Below are 18,869 nucleotides of genomic sequence, written 5' to 3'. Positions count from 1 at the left end.
TTTTACTACTCGTAGTTTGATAAAAAATAAAATTGAAAAGCGAGTGGATGAAAGGGGGTTGAGGTTCACATTAGCCCCCTTTCTTTTTGTTACACGCGCTTACGATCACATGTACTGTGTTTTAGACTGCGCGTTTGTTTCTCATACTTTTTTCACTCTTGTGAGATTTTATAATTTTCTCGAATATATGATGTCGACTAATTTGCTTTATTTTTAATTTAGTAATTTTTTATAAGTGAAGAACTATGCTTTACAAAAATATTATTGGGTGTTATCGATCTCGATATATTTCCGTCAAATTACCCTTTACGATTTTTATATTTTGTTTTATTACGATTTGTAGAAGGTTAAGACTGAAATTTTTCCAGCATATTTGGTTTCCTTTAATTAATAGAAACAAAGAGTACATTTGAGGAAGTAGTATCTTAAACAAATGTTTAATATTTGTTTCCTCTTGTTTTCTGAATTACAAAATTGTTGACTTAAAATCTCGATTTTATATTAATCTAATTTCTGGAATTAGATTAAGTAAATTAAGAAAACTTTAACCAAAACTCTTACCAAAGTAATATTTCACAATACACCAATTTCTTTAAGGAATATATAAATATATAGAAAAATATTGCGTTTAAACTCAAAAAAGTTGCGATATCTGGAAAACCAAGTCCTTAATCAAAATTTTATGAGTCAAAAAAGTTTAAAAATCGTATCGTCTGGTATAAAAAACAGTATCACTGCTTCATAGGCGTGCATTGGAAAAAGTTGTGGTGGTAACTGTTAATTACTACAAGCTCTTGGTAACTACTAAAAGCTCTTTCGTGTTTCGAATTTTTTAACTTAATATTACTCAATAATTGTACGGTTTGAGAAAAAAGTATGCACAAAATATAATTTTAGTATCTCAAAAGGTAACGAAGATGTTAATAAAAAGCTTTTTTAAATAATTTTAAGTTTAACCCCTCTATCTTGAAAAGATCTAAATATAAATTGCATAAGGAAAGCTATCATTTTCAGCTATAGAATATGTGATTACCACCTTAACTTACTTCTTTGTAACACCCTGTATAACAATATCAGGAATTTTCATATTATATGTATTTCTGTTCTTTATCTTACAGATTTTTAATTTTTAATAGACAATCCCCATATACATTTTAAGCGTTAATTTCTATGCGGTTTGAGGTAATGAGTAGGGCTGTCAGAACTGATTGAGAGCCGCGGGACATAGGCGTACATATTATTTATTAAAAAGCAACAAATTAAATACCTCACCATAAACACCAACGGATAGGAATTAATTACGCAAGATCCGCACAATAACAAAGTATACTATATACTACTACCATACTATACTAAAGTGACGTAAACGTGCATTCTGGGGCAGCTGCTCACGCATGTCTTGGTTGACCGGCTTGGCATCCCATTGAATGGCGACACTCTCTGACAGCCTTAGTAATGAGTCTCTGAATTCATAAAAATACGCATTTTTAAATAACTATTTACCAGTTTAGATCTTTAGTTCAGAAGATATTTCTTTAGTTACTTAATATTAGATGATAAATTTATATGTACTTCTAGATAATCAAAATTTAGGAAGTAACTAAAAAAGTAACATAAATTTCTTTAGTTAACCTAAAAAAATTAGAAAAAAAAACTACATAAGTGATCTTGAAATAAATGATAAAAATTTTTTATAAAACGCCTATTTCAAGGATATAAAATTCTTTAGAATGTGATACATTTTTTTTGTTATAACATATAAATATTTCATAGCACTTTCATTCTTTTACATAACTCTAAGGTACGATCCATTCTCAGGAAGCAGCTAATAATAGATATCACTCCCAAGACAGATGAAATATATGTATGCATGGTAGGATATCCCTGTTGGCTTAATACACCTGCATTGCTTGCTGCATCTGCATGTGATTCTAACAGGTCATAAACAATATAAATCTGCTCCGTGTAACAATGGCCCGGTTGTTGCTCTTATACAGGAATTTTTAAGATGAATTTGTACTTTCTCTCATGTAATTTCTTATTGGAACATAACTCAATGTATTAAAAGAAAATTTTTGGGTCTTCCTGTCATTTCAACACTTTTATATATTATTTGTAAATTAATAAAATAAAATAATTAATAAAATGATGGTTCTTTTATTTTTTTCCATAATTTTCAAAATAAACAGGAATAATATTCTATCTCGATAATTTACCAAATGATTAGGTACAGACTTGTAGACAGTCCGGTCTGTCGAGGATGTGAATCGGCGGATGAAACTTCACTGCATATCATTGGGAGACCCTATTTGGAACCCAAGCAACTGAGACAAGTGTCAGCAAGGAAGCTTTTGGACTTTGTAAAAAGGACAAATCTACCTGCTGAATAGGACTAGTAGTGGGACGCACAATAGGCCTAATTAGGTCGTAATACTGTGGGACTTTTACAGGACCAACCACTAGAAGAAGAAGAAGAAGGTACAGACTTTAGAATTAGGGATAAGATTTCTGGAGATATTGGAGAACGGTCCATTTATCATATTTGCACACCACTAATAATGGGCTGAAATGTTGTTGAAAGTGTTGGAACAATGTACCTGCTTCATATATAAAATTTTAAAAAAATATGGGTTTTGTCACCAAACTCATAAATTCAGAAGCTGGTAGAATATAAAGAACAAACTTTTCTTGTAATTGAACTGTCTTTTTTTTGAGATCACTATCCTTTTACAAAAAGAAAAGGTAAGAATCAGTACAAATTTAGAAAAATAAATAGCTTCATTTAGCATACTCGCAATCACAATAAAACACAGAGGTTTCCGTATTGAAAACTAAAGTAAAACTGATGATGGCCTAAACTGAACTTAAATCGGGACAAAAAAGCGGATGATACGTCATTTAAAACCACAACTATTCACCACTTTTTATGTAGCATGTAAGTTGGGCACGATTTCAGACGTTTTCAATAAGTTCTAACAACTTAAATGATTATATTAATAACCATTTTACAGTTTCCTAGATTTTGCTCATTGAAAGTACTTACTCTTAATGTATTTTAATCTTCACCAGGTTTATAAAAACCCTGTATATTTTAAAATATAAATCATCAAACTTTCAGTAAAAATAACAACCCTGAAATATTATTCTAGAATAGCAGCTAGGTACATGCATTTAGATATAAATTAATTAAGTGACACTTTTAAGAAGATCTAAATTAAGTTCTGATTTGAAATGAAACTGGAGTAATTTCAGAATACAAAGTTTGTAACTATTTTCGTAAATAGGTTAAATATTGTTTAACCTGCTAATCTAGTAACCGAGATTTGAAAATTTTATGCCATCCAAAGCAGCTATTTACTAACTGTGTAGCACAATGTAGAATGTTTTTTTAATAAATTATATTCTATTTATACGAGAATTTCATTTATAATGCAAAATTCATGTTTGTCCTAAAAGACCCATAATAAAATTATACTGCTCAGTTGAATAATTTAATATTTTAAATAATAATATTTAATATATTTTAAATATATTTAAATAAAATTATGAAGTTTCTTTATTTTATTTAATTTATTTGGGTATTTTGATAATTAATATACAGGGTGACTCCCGAGGAATAGGAAGTATTGCAGGAGTGGATTCAGGGGGTTAAAATAAGAAAAATATACCCGTAAGTTATAGTCCGAATGTCAACTATTGTTGAAATAACTAAATATTTATTTATGATCAGTGTGTCCGCTTGTGTCTTACTGGGGAAGAATGTCTATGGTTCCTAGAAGATCATTTAGCAGAAATTTTAAAGGATGTTCCTCTAAATGTTCGACAACGGTTATATTTTTAACATGATGGGTATCCTCCCTACTTTCCTCTGCGGGTACGAAATTTTTTAAACAATCATTTTTCTGGTCGCTGGATTGGTAGAGGGGGTCCAATAAATTGGCCAGCAAGGTCTTCAGACCTAAATCCACTCATTATTTTGTTTATGAATGCGGATGCAGTAATAAGAAATAATTGCGATGGTATTAATTGTGCCATTCGCAACATCAATAGAGAAGGAAACCAGTGCATTGAAGTTGGTGGTAGTATTTCTGAAAATGTTACTATACAGACTTCGATATTCGAATTCAATGCTTTTTTAAAATTACATAGTGGGCTGCGATAGCAACTTTTACATTCTGAGCAGTTAGAAGAAAGAATAAATAATGCTTTTCATCAGATTCAAGCAACAACAAATTTCGAACATATTACATATTCATTTCTAAAAATATGTCGGGCATGTGGTCGTGGAAATGGAGGTATTTTTGAGCATATACTCAAATAAAATAATTAAAATGATGACTAATGAGTGTTTTCAGTTGGTTTTTAAGTTTTACTCGAAAATCAGGTTTTATTTCGAAAAACATAGGAGAGTAGTACTTTGTAGAAAACTGAAAGACGGATCCGAAAATATCATGGTTGTTACCGTAAAGCAGTGGCGTACTGTTTTATTTAGAAAAATATGCCACCGATACCATGTATTTCCGCCACTAGAGCATGTAAATTTTAGGGAAAGCTCTCAGATTTTGGACAATTAAATTATTAAAAAATTAAAAATATATTTTGGAGTTTAACACCCTGTATCTTTTTAACGAAGCGTCCTAGATAAAAAAATTTTAGGAAAGACTCCCCTTAAAACTCCCCAATGAATATGATGTTTCATTATTGGTCACCATTTGTGAATCACCCTGTATATACAGAATGTTTCATAATAGTATGTACACAAAATGAAGCTTTTTATACTGGGTGTGTCATAATTAATTGCGCAGATTAGAACTGCCGTAAGTACACGATACTAGAAGCAAAAAAGTCTTAGTAAACATGGTTCCGCAAATTAGCCATTTGCGAGATAATTTAGAATCTATTGTTACCAGCTGTTTCAATTTGCCCTATTAATTATCATACACCCTGTCTATCTTTTTATTAATTAACCGTCGCATCTGACTGAGTTTTAAATTTTGAAAATAAAGATAAATATTTTTCATCTTTTAAAATGTTCCAGTGGATGGAGAGTTTTGTTTAATTAAAAGAATAAAAAAAAGTAACTACTATTATAAAAAAGTCAATTCACAATCATATGGAAATTGTTCTTGTTCTATGGTGGTTTAGCTTTCTGGATGAATTTCGATAAAGTTATATTTAACTCAATTTTTTTTACGTACTACCGACTAAACAGCCTATAATAATACCTATCTATTTAAGTGAGTAAATTAGCTAGTTAAGTCAACTATTTCTAGAAACCTATACTTTTCCGTGCGGTGAAAAGTTGATAAAGATATAAAGTATCGCAAACTGTTACGTTACTCAGACGTGGGTTGTATTTTTATTTTTAGCCTTCATTCCCTCGCATTTAGCTTCATTAAAATCCCATATTCCCAATAAAAGTTAACAAGCCTCACACGCTCAAATGATATACAATTTCATAAAATGATGAAAAAATGTTGCACGTTTAGTTCTTGGAAAGTAATTGAGACTTGGAACCTTAATTGTTATGCGTGCAAATGTACTTTTCTCTCGGGCCACTCGAATTTAATACGGATAAGTGGCAGAGAGGGCTATTAAGTCGACTGTTTATCATTCAAAATTTGAGGGTTAATGTAACACGTTATTAAAAATAATAGCTTCCATAGTAATAAATCTTGGCCCAGAATTCACTAGTTATGGTTAAATTGGTTCTTAACATCATCTTGGACTCGAAAATCACTTATGTAAAAATTCTACTTGCATTTGTAATTGTTTTTTAACATCGTTATAAATGGTTAGTGTTAACGATATCAATAACTAATAATAAAAACTGTGTGGTATCGGAATACATAATGATTGATGAAACGTTTATGTGAATTAAAATGAGAAGTATTTTTCCGCAAAAACTTAAAATAAAGCCTAAAGGCATATAACATGCCTTAAATGACACAACGAAATGTAAGTGAACAATAAAAAAACACATTCAGTATGATAGGGGAATATAATCCCTTCTTTAGACCCATATATCTAGTCTTGCCTGAGTTTGCTCTTTGGCCGTATGTCAAATTAGATTTTCTCTAACAATGCGCCTCTTCCTCCAATCCTTCCTTTCTGGTATTATTATTAGTTTCAAGTTTTTTTTTAAAGTCTATCTCAGTAAATGGTCAGTGGGCATCTCGAAAATTGGATGTGCTTTATAACATATTTATTTAGCTTCTCGTTGAACACCCTCCAATTAAACTATGTTTCCAAAAAAAATAGCTACATAAAATATTTTTTTAATTGAATTTTAGAATTCACTTCCAGCAAGTAATTTGATTATTTATTATTATGCAGCTAGTTGTGGTTGGTAAATATATAAACATGAATAAAACCACAAAAATTTACACGCCGAAAAGAAAAAAGAGACAGAGGAAGATGTTTCGATGGCCAGATAGTTACCGAAACTTACAGCCCCACAAAAAAAGTACATAGATCTTGTGTATTTTTTTATGCTGAATCAACTTACATATACAGGGTGTTAAAAAAAGAGTGTAAAATATTTAAGGAGGTAATAGTATGAACCAAAATAAGCAGAAAAGTCCCAATAATCATGGGTCCGCAAAGTAACGGTTGCGGAGATATGGAATGTTTTATGTTTTTTAGCCCCTTTTTTTATTTTGCAAAAACGTTGTGTATTTTCTTATAATAGTTGGCTGATGTTTAGTGAAATAAATAGTACGTATTTGACAGTTGTTCTCAATGTACAAGTTTTCTTTCGCTATGGCTGGTTACTCTAACGCAGAATTAACAGACGTGCATTTCATGTATGGTCGTGCTAATGGGAACGCCACCGAAGGGCAACGTCTTTATGTTGACGCTTATCCAAATCGCCAGATTCCTTCACAACGCATGTTTGGAAGAATTCACCAAAGATTGCGTGATACCGGTTCCTTGAGCAAACAGTGCTATTTATCCGGAAGACCAAGGTCGGTATCCACTCCTAGAGCAGAAGAAATTCTAGCACTCTAGATGGTAGAGCACAATCCAGGTACGAGTGTGCGGAGAATATCAGCCGAGGTAGGAATTAGTGGTCCTCTTGTTTGGAGAATCCTTCACGAGCAACTGCTTTATCCATACCATATGCAACGAGTACAGGCCTTAAATCCAATAAATGATCATCAAGCACGTTTGGTTTTTTGCCGCTGGTTTCTACGTTATGATGCTGAAGACCCTCGTTTTCTTGCAAACATTCTTTTTACTGATGAGGCCGGGTTCACAAGAAATGGAGTGTTTAATTTTCACAATACGCATATTTGGGCCGGCGAAAATCCTCATGCTCTAATAGAATCTGGACATCAGGCACGTTTTTCATTAAACATTTGAATGGGTATTGTAGGTGACAGGTTTCTAGGTCCTGTTGTTTTACCAAACCGATTAACAGGCGCCGCTTACCTCAACTTTTTGCAGAACACACTGTATGAGTTTCTGGAAGACATTCCTTTGAGTCAGAGGCAACAGATGTGGTTCCAGCATGATGGTGCTCCAGCTCAGTTTTCCATGGCAGTTAGAGAGCATTTACACCAAACTTTTCCACATAGATGGGTAGGAAGGGCCGGATCTGTTTTATGGCCTCCAAGATCGCCTGATCTGAACCCTCTAGATTTCTTTGATTGGGGATATTTGAAGACATTAGTGTATGGTACTCCTGTAAATAGCCTGGAAGAGCTGCAGCTACGGATTAATCAAAAGTGTTAAGAAATCCAAACCGAGGAGGGTGTTTTCGAAAGAGTTCGAATATCGTTGAGCCGAAGATGTCGTGCCTGCTTGGAAATGGACGGAGGGCACTTTGAACATCTTCTGTAACTTTGTTTTTTGTTTGTTAAAAGCTTCCTTTGTCGGTTTATTCCTAATAAAATAAAATGTTTGAAAAACGAATAGTGGTCCATATCTCCGCAATCGTTACTTTGCGGACCCATGTTTATTAAGACTTTTCTGCTTATTTTCGTTCATACTATTACCTCCTGAAATATTTTACACTCTTTTTAACACCCTGTATATATTTTTGTAGTATAAAATACATTGCTATAGCTTTTCACATTGTTTTTCACTAATACCTATTCGTTATTTGATCTTAGGAGTGGAATTAACCTCCTCGTAGGGGTGGGTCTGGATTTAGTTTGCATCTTTCCAATGCTCAAAAAATTATTTTATATTTTCTCAAAGTATTTACAAATTATTTTTCATTATAAAGTCTCAACCTATTTTAGAGGATATTTTAGGACTTCAATAAAAAAATGCCCTGCTAGATCGGTTTTTGGCCCGAGGATCCGGAGTCTGTATGAAAAAATACACAAAATATATGTACACATGTCTTTGGTATGGGACTCTTTTTATGTGGGGTTATGCTATTATTACAACTAGACTTATTACTGTACACAAGTGTGTACCACAAGCAAACTGTTGCTAAGTAACTCGTTCTTTTAACCTTACGCAGTTAAAATAAAATATTTCAAAAACAAAAGGTATGATACTTGGTAAAAAGTGATAGAAAACATATTCTATAGTAATCAGTTAAAATTTGAACTAAATGGGGAGACAGTGGAAGTAGCAGCTGAAATTAAGTGTCTTGGTGTTATAATAGACGGCAGGCTAAAATTTAATAACAACAAAAATTATATTTGTAAGAAAATTGTTAAGAAAATAGGAATTCTTAAAAGGGTTAGTTGGTATTTGACAATAAAAATAGAAAATTAGTATTAAATACCATAATATTACCTCATTTTTGTTAGTGCAGTACTATACTATACTTAAGTAATAGGGATGCAATTGCACGATTACTGAAATTAAATAATTGGGCTATGAGGGTGATTTTAGGATGCAACAGATATACAAGAGTTGGGGATATGTTGGGTATTTTGAATTGGATGTATATAGACAAGTTTCTTTCTTTATTCATAAAATTACATTGGGGAACGAACCACAATAATTGAAAAAAATATTGGAAACACAAGAGGGAAACACAAGTTTATCTTGCAAAAAGTGCATACAGCAGCTGGAGAAAATTCCATTTTTTTTTTTGAGTAAATGTAATAGTTTAAGCCATAATGTGAAAAAATCTCGAAATATAAAAATATGTTAAGAAATTCTTATATGTAAATATAGTCTTTAAGTGTGTTAATATGTACTTTTGTAGTGTGTAGAACAAATTTTTGATGTCATTTATTAGGTTTTAAGTTAGAGAGTGTATGTATAAATAGCAAAGTGCTAAATAAAGTGCTAAGTGCTATTACAATAACAATTACTAATTCGTGTCGCGAAAAAAGAAAAAGTGTTAGTGGTGTACATCGTAAGCATAATTTTAAGTCGGCGTCATAAGTCATTGTGCTGGTGTGGTGTACATTTTGTGGTGCCTTTTGTGTGCGTAATTTTGATTGTTGTGGAGTACCACGCTAAGAGGTGTGTTCTTTAGGAAAATAAAATTGTTACGCATTAAAAATATATGAATAGATACAGTATATTAGCTAGCTCGCTAGAATTAATTATTTTGGTTTTTCATTTATCACTGTTGTAACTATAAAATATATATTTTAAGTTTGTTGCTTAATATTTACATATAAAATATTTGCCTTATGTATTTTTTATTTATTTGTTTTAGAATAATCCTTTGTTCATTAATCATACCCTTCGATGTTATATGTATAGAGTAAAGGTGCATAAATATATTGAATAACAATTTATTTTAAGATTATATACTGTAATGCAATGATTTAGGAAACATTTTCTTTCGCGGTTAAGTCTTTGTAAAGGTCTCCTCTCACTTCTTGGGTAATTTCATATGGTGTCCAAGAAAATGTGTGCCAATTTAACTTTCAAAAAAATTACTCGTAAGAAATGTTATTTTGACATGTAATATATCGTCTCGTTTAAGCTTTATTATATACTTACAATTGTCTATTTGTGGCATATTTATTATACTTCAGTTGACTGGATATTGTGCTGTTGAAATAAAATTAAAGTATTCTTGAACCAAAAACAGTTGATTTAAAAACTAACTTTTATTTAAATAAAAACATCACATCGCACTTTATGATAAAAAAACAGGTTAAATTTTATTTTTCTTAGCTGATCCCTTTTGAGCAGTTTATTTAATAACTTTCAAAATATGTCAACTGTGTACTTCTTGGAATTAAATATATTGGTCTACTCACCTATTTTTTTATCTGTGCCGAATGAGTAAGCATTTTAAGGTCCTTCAGCTGCATATTTTTGTTTTCATTCTATCAAAAATAAAGCTAACCTGTAAATAAAAAAGTTACAAAATTAATACAGAATTACAGTTTATCTACATTCAATGCATAGTTTACTTACTTTTAATGCATAAAAATTACTGTCACCTTAAAATTTTAGTAACCACAGTTACTACTGCTAGAAGTTTTAGTTAGTGTTGGTAATCGCAGTTAAATGACTTGTTCACTTGTGACTTGTGACGTTGCCTTCTTATAACTGCATTCTACATTCTAGGAATATATACAGGGTGTAAGAAGTTTGACGACCATTACTTCAGCATAAGATGGAGTAATCATAAATGAACAAAGTTGTATATTACAAGGGCGTAAGATTAACAGTATTCAAAATACAGGGATTATTAATGTTGGGGAGTTTCATCACAACGTGACAACACGGCACACTTGTCCTACGGAATAACAAAAATGTATACAACTATTATTGTGCTTAAATTTTAGCTCGAATTTTAGTAATTATGAATCTCTTAAAACAGGAACTTTTAATCAAATTATGAATTTGAAAAATATGTAATTAAAGTACCCAAAGATTCACGCCGTCCAAATAATCATACGAATTAAAAGTAATTTAGGTACTTACCAAAAAGCAAAATTCAGTAATTTTTAAATGCACAAGTACAAAACAAGCTACGACATATGTTCAAAATGTCCACCACCATTGTCGATGCACGCACGACACCTTCGAATCCAATTTTCGCGCACTCGCTGGAAAGTATCCGGATTTATTCTTATTTGATGGACAGCGGCAAATCTTCGACTGTCGAATTCCAGATACCAACTGAATTGCGTATTGTTGATTGTTGGACATCTTAGTACCTCGTGTTAACCGCCGCGCCACTGTCACATTGCTCGATATAAATTTTATCCAATTTTAAATTTATTACATTAATTATTTTTTAGAATTAAGCATAAAGAATTTCAAAAAATTGATGAACATTGTGTTTTATGGTATTTTATGCACACAATGATGTCAATATTCCTTAATTAATCGAACTTTTGTACATCAAGTTTTCTGCACTAAACGCTTCACATAAGTATAATATGTAATAATAAGTAGCAGCAAAAGTTAACAAAATAATATTTTCGTACTCATAAGAAAAGCGATTGTAGAAAATAATTAACAGTTGTCCTAAGTGTTCCGCGGTTAAGCGCCTCTGGTGATCGGATATACTTATTTCAGAAACGAAAATGACCGTTCAATATCTACCGAGGTCACAAACGCGTATCTAAAATAGTTTTTAATAGACGTTATTTTTACTAATGGTGTCGAAGCAATAACATATAGCTTCGCATAGATCAATTTATTCGATACGTATCTAGCGGCACCCTAATACCTGCCCTGTCGACTTGTCGGGCCAGCAAACAATCCAGGTTTTTTGGCGAGGGACGTTGGCCATTTGTCGTTTGTGCCTGCCTGTGTGAGTGAGTTTGATGCTTTCCTTGGTCGAGTGTAAGGCACGTGTTTTTGTGGTAGTCAGTAGCATTGTATATCGTGGGCATAGAGCAGCACACGGTTTGACCACAGATTTATCCTACTTTTGCTACTATAACGCGTATTGTCGCTTACTAGCTTTCCTACCGTTTATTTATTTGATTGTCGCCACTAATGACTAGCTATCGGGAGTCATGTTTTAGCTGTTGCAATTAAATTATTTATCTGTCCTCTATTGGACGTAGTGGCTTTATAGCTGAGTTAGTTACCAATTTAGCGTTCATATGTGCAGTACCTGCTGAGAACATGAGACTTCTGTTTAAAATTAAATATTAGCTTCTGCAGTATTTAATGATTAATTTGAAAAATGCAGTAACAGTTTCCTTGAAAGCATAAACATTTTCAGCAGCAATTTTCTTTCAGAGCGATTAAGGAAGAATTCCTTCTTATTTCCCTTCTCTTTGAGTAATAGATATTTTTCTCTAATAGCAGGGTACTTAGACACAAAATATATTTACATACGTTTTACATGCTTTTATTTGCGGACGTCTCTCCATCTACGATTCTCGATCCAGTTGGCTTGTTAGTCCTCTTTCAAGTATTGCTAGTAGATCGTATCTATTTGCTCATACCTATTAATTTTATTATACATGTAACAAAAAGCAAAATCCGTACAACCAAGGCAATGAATAATTGATGCACTTTCATTACTTACTGCTACGGAAACAGTCCTACATTTTTCATGTCTCAATAATTTCAATTATAGTTGATTTGAAGCCATTATTTGTAGATACCTATATCTCTTTAAGGATACATGCTTCCTCATTTTACATCAACATAACGATACATATTACGTCTAATAACTGTTTTATTAAACTTCGACATGACTGAGTTAACGCAGTTATTTTTTTACACTAGTGTTATTGACCTCATCCCTAAACTTTTGTACATACTGTGCATTCTGTTACAATTTTATCTATTGCTCATGAACAGTAACTCTATTTTTATTATCATGCTTCTACATCAGTTGTAAGTCTTTGGCAGTAAAATAACAAAAGGAGGAGACAAGTTTCATCCCAAAGTTGGTATATAAAAGGAATTCGAGTTAAAAAATTACATGTTAGCATGGGAATGAATCTCTGCGTCATATCGATCGAGTTGTTCTAGATCTAGTTTTCAATGTTTCCGTTATTTAATCTTGCCAAAAATACGCCAAGACCATTACTCATTCGGTGAAAATTGCAGATAGTTTATTACTCAATATATTACATTTATTAGAAAGATCACAGTAAATTCTTGGGTACAAGAAACTGTAGAACATGTAATTTACATTAAAAATATGAAGACAGTTATCTATTAAATATACTTTCGAACAATTGTGGTACGTTATAATCAAGTCTCTATGGATAATAATTCAATTCTAATGATAACGTACCACAAGTTTTCAGAATTGATTCATCGGGTCAATACAAACAAAAAATACGACTAAATTTTTTTTCCTAAGGACTGAACGGCGCCAACCACAATGCCTAATTGTTAATTTTATTTTTTCTGTGTCTTAAATAAAGACATTTATTATTATTATTATTATTGAAATTATCCAAACAACCTTCATGATTTGCATAGAGACTTACCCCTATGCCCCGAGCATNATTATTATTATTTTTTTGATCAACTACAATATAAGGTTTTGAATTATATTCCAAATTTTATAGAGATTCGGTATGGTGGTATATTTTTGGTCAGACAAAACCACTTTCAAAAAAATAACCCTTGACTGATTCTTTTACCGCAGGAGGTTATTTTTACAGTTTCTAAAATGATTTCGCAGGTGACAAACTAATAAATAAAGAAAAAAACAAAACTGTGCCGCAAAATAATGACTAGACAATATCTGTATAGCTGTGACAAAGAATTTTTTATATTGATATGAGAAACCATCACATGAATCATAACATATATTTTTAAAATATACCTACTGTTTATATATTAATATAATGGACCAATAATTGCAACTTGTATTATTTTAACTTCAATTAATTATACACTTGACTGTGAAAAACCAATTTGGGAACAAGAGGTAACCTGAAAATTATTCGCAGGAAATGTACCCTGGAAACCGATATCGGTAGGATCGCATAGCGTCTCAATTATCTTACCTGATTCTAAAATAATTTTTTCGAGACAAATTCCCAGTCCTAATGAATAATTACAACGAGCGATGAGAAGATAAATCGGGAGATAAAGGAATCGAGGCAATCTAGACGGATCGTCAAAGAATTTCCCGGCAATTAATACAACGATTATTTTGTTTAATTGAGTACGAAATAAATTAATCGCTCTTCCTTTAAAGGGCATTTCTTGCAGGCAGCATCGGATAATCAGACGTAGAGGTAGCGCGTATCAAGATACAAATGAGATAAGAGCCCTTAACGTAGATGGATTTGAATAAATAATATATTAAGTTTATTTCCTCATTTTAGATAAGTTGACATGAAATCGTGTCGCCATTAGTGCGGCTAAGGTTGTTCACTTGTGTTCATTTGGAGAAATATGTTTCGAATTTGTACAACGGCTTGAGGTTTCTCGGAAATTTCTGTTTTAAATGATAAAGAGATACGTGTGATTTAATGATACGTTGAAAAGAGACAAGTCTGAAGGTCGATCAATGAATTTTATTTTTACTGAATACCTTAAGAAGTAATTTCTCTGATCAAAAATAAATCAGAAACGAACGTAATATTTTTTGTACAATTTGTAAACACTAAGATTTCACAGCCACACACTCAAAAAAAGTTGTCTGTACTTCACGAATCCGGTGTCAGAATTGAGCTATCACATCACAGGAATTTCCTAACCTCAAGCAATAGCAAAAGTCCACGAAATAGTGCTAGGAAAAATACAAAAATTTTTTTTTCTATATTCAAATGTTCATTTATATGGACTCAATTAATGTCAGATATCACGAATTTTCAAAAAATAACAGATTCGGGCCAAATTTGCTATACGGGGGTTTTTGGTGTCGCTGATCACGAGTCTGAGGTCAATTTTGCAAAATTCAAGATGGCGGATTCAAGATGGCCGACCAAATTTTCAAAAAATAACAGATTCGCGCCAAATTTGGTATACGGGGGTTGTCGGGGTCGCTGATCATGAATTCAGAATTGCGAAATTCATTGCGTAATATTTTTGTTTACTTTATAACCTGAGTACCCAATCATGTTCTAACCTTCTTTATTTCGGCTATACCTTTCTTGCTCTTTTTTCTGTAAAAGATCTATTCACGGGTTCTCTGCCTAATCGCGTTTTTTTCCTTCTCTTTCTCGACCTATCTCTTTTCAAGGACCAACAACCTGATATATATTTTCCATAACTTTGATATCCTGGTGAAATCTTTCACCATGTTCTTCACTGTAGTCACCAAGATTTTTTGGGAAACCATCAATATGAGAATTTAGAAAATGAAGTTTTAGGTTCATTAAACAGCCTAATTTTCTAAAATTTCGAACCATCTTAGAGACAATTTCCTTGTAACTTGACTTTTATAATTCTCAAAAAATTCGTTGCCACTTCTTTAAAACTAATCCAAGCAGCTTTTTCAGTCTCATTCATTTTTGTAATAAACACTGTATCTTGGAATAGCTTTCTAATTTGGGTCCATCAAAAACTTCTTCCTTAATTTTAGCATCTGAATATTTAGTAAATTTTAGATATAGGTACTTAAAGCATTACCCTTCCTTATTCAGTTCTTTAAAAGCGAAGGATTAGGATCTCAGGTAATAAAGTACATAGGTAATTGATTAAATTTTTAAAAATGAATTCTGTAAATCTGATCTAGGATTTGTGATCAGTGATCCCGAAAATCCCCGTATACCAAATTTTGCGCGAATCTGTTATTTTTTGAAAATCCGTGATATTGATCCGTATTTTTTGAGGTTAGAAAAAGAACCATCACGTGACACATCAGTTCTGACCACGGATTTACGTTCGGCGGGGTCTTAACCATATAAATGAAAGTTCGAATATAAAAAGAAATTTGTGTTTTTCCTAGCACTTTCTCGTTTTGCTAGTTTTGACGTGTTTTTCGAAGTTAGGAAATTCCTGTGATGTGATAGCTCAATTCTGACACCGGATTCGTGATCAGAAGGGGAAAATACTACAGATAACATATGTCGCATGAAAAGTACAGACAACTTATTTTTGTGTGGCTGTTTTTTAAAGATATAGATTTTCTTAATGTTTTCAAATGTGTTGGTGGAATGGTATCTAGAATGTAAATATTTTTGTTCATCTCGCTTGGCCTTAAATTGTCGATATTTTCAAGACGAATAGTAGATTTAAAATATATGCACCCCTTTGTACAGGGTACCCCGTTTTACATGGTGATAGAATTTTTCAAGATAGAAAAATTATCCTACAATCTGGGTTGAGAAATGTTTAATTTCTAAAAGAAGTATATTTGTTCAAGAATTTCTGTAGCTGCATGATATAGATAGATGACACTTAGGCTAGTAATTTATCCAATTTAATGCAAAAATTCACTGAATTAGTTTACAAATACGTCCGTTTTGGACGTTAATATTTCAGTAGGTATTAAATCCGAAATATTGGATTTTGGATCCTGAATTAATTTAGAGGGTACCTCAGCATACTGAGTTACAGCATTTAAGCCTCATTGGGCCCCTTTTCCTTCCAACGAGAGAACAGCTCTCCTGAGCAGTCAACCAACCTATCAAGGAAAAAATGGTGATGATGCTGCTCAGGGGGATCTCTCTGATGTAGGTTATAAAAGGCCACCGTTCTCCTAGCACGGATTCACTACATGGAAAACTGCTTCGTCTACCTGCTCATAACCTCTTCAGAGAGCCAACAGAATATCCGTCACCAAGCGAAGGCTTACCCTGGACCCTTATCTTCTGAATATGCAAGATCAGTATTGATTGTCTTTTGTCAGTTATCTGCCTGCGGGCAATTTCTTTAGCAGTTATGGTCATACCTGCCAGTTCTGCTTGTATCACTGTAGCATTGATATCGGATGTGTGGTGATCTAGAATAGATCCTGTACCTTCTTTTCTTTATGACCCGTTAGTGAAGATGTTAATTAAACCCTCATTGGCGGCCTCCTCCTCATTTTTGATGAGTACTGTGTAGAGTACAAATGCTGACTGAACTGGCCACCAACAATACAGTCAGTCTGTGCTGGGTGCCAGGGCACAAAGGCATTTGTGGAAATGAGAAAGCGGATGAACTTGCTAGGAAGGGATTCGAAACAGAGTTCATTGGCCCGGAGCCCTTCTGTGGCACATCTCCCCGTGTGGTCAGGCGGGCACTGGGCAAATGGACAGAGACAGAACACAGGAAATACTGGACTTTAAGGCCAGGACATAGCCATTCTAAGGAGCTTATGGAGTATCCTTTGAAGGGAAGAGCGAATGAGCTACTGAGCTTGAATAGAATCCGGCTCAGGAGAGTGACAGGACTCATAACGGGACACTGTCACTTTAGGAAACATCTACATAAACTAAAGCTTGTAGACAGTCCGGTCTACCGAGGATGTAAATCTGCGGATGAAACTTCTCTGCATATCCTGGGCGAGTGCCCGGGATTTGCACGTAGCAGAATGGCGCTCCTTGGGAGACCCTATTTGGAACCCAAGGAACTGAGAGAAGCTTTTGGACTTTGTAAAAAGGACAAATCTACTTGCTGCATAGGACTAGTAGTGGGACGCACAATAGGCCTAATTAGGCCGCAGTGCTATGGGACTTTTAAAGGACCAACCACTAGATGAAGAAGAAGAAGAAGGGTCTGTTAAACGCAAACAGAGGGGAAATGCTGTCAGTGTCTACCTGCAGAAGAGGCATCTTCCTTACGGCCTCATTCTATAGGCGACACCTGACTTTTCCACATTCTACATTTGGTTTCACATCAACATTCTTGTAGCGATGTATAGTTGTCAGAGCCATCTCCTTTATATAAATATCTAAGTGTGGCAGGGTCTCTTGTGACGCTCACGCTATTCTTTGCTGTCTGTTGGGTTTTTGATCACCAAACAACAGCTCCGTAGGCCAACATTGGTCTCGTTATGGCAGTGTTTATTCACATGCTCATAAGATATGTATCCCCTTTTTATTCTTCTCTCCAAGTGAAGATTCCATGTTAACTTTGCATCGAGTGTGACTCCAAGATACTTCACATCTATTGCAAAGTTTAGCGTGGTGTTTAGAAGTGCCTTTATTGGCCCCAATTGCTTGCTGTCTTCCTGGGGGGTTGACAGACAAAGCATGGTCCTCGTACCACTTTTCAATAATTCTTAGGACCATCTCCATTCTCTGGCAAAGGATCTACCCAGCATGGTAAGGTCATCTGCGTAGGCAATGGTACAAATATCCTTCGAATTGAGGTGACACAAGAGGCTGTCTAGAACCTTGCGAAATATAAATTTATAAAATCAAAAATATTTATATTTAATTTTTCTTAGAAACAGTTTATTTGGATGTTTTTTTTTCAGTTTTCCATTAATTATTATATTAATTTTGAATCTTACAATTACAGTATATGTATCTAAAAAATTTAAATGAAACACTGGAATCACGTTTTATTTCAGTAGTTTTTAAGTTTCTTGTGATTTTTTTACCAGTACGAAGACGTGGAAGGATTTACATACAATTATCTGACAGATGTGATTACTTACATCTACCATATATGTGCATAAATGTATGTAATCACATCTCAGCAGAATTAATCTGGTGTTGCACTGGCAATGGGCTTTGCAGAATTCAGGTCTCGTAATAAATTTGGCGCTATCTCTTCCACGGCTTTGGAAATACGATTTTTTAATCTCCACGCGTAAAAACGGATCTGGAGAGTTTTAATCCCTGTTAATATGCTGGGATTTTGTACGGGTTTCCTATAATTACTTTTCCCGTAATGATATTTGGTATAGGTTTTAGCAAGATACTGTCTTCAAATTCGATTCTTCTATAAAATTAATGCTAAATACATTTCTGTTTGGAACTGCACAATACGAGGTCTGTTCAGAAAATAACTGTATTTTTTTAAACTTTATTATTAATTTTATACATTATTGGTCCTTGTTTTCTTCAAAGCACTCCTCTCCCCTGTTCACACACCTTTCTTAGCGGCGTTTTCATTTC

This window comes from Anoplophora glabripennis, unplaced genomic scaffold (assembly GCF_000390285.2).
Source record: "Anoplophora glabripennis isolate ALB-LARVAE unplaced genomic scaffold, Agla_2.0 scaffold8, whole genome shotgun sequence".
NCBI lineage: Eukaryota > Metazoa > Arthropoda > Insecta > Coleoptera > Cerambycidae > Anoplophora > Anoplophora glabripennis.
Note: the sequence above shows the minus strand (reverse complement) of the source record.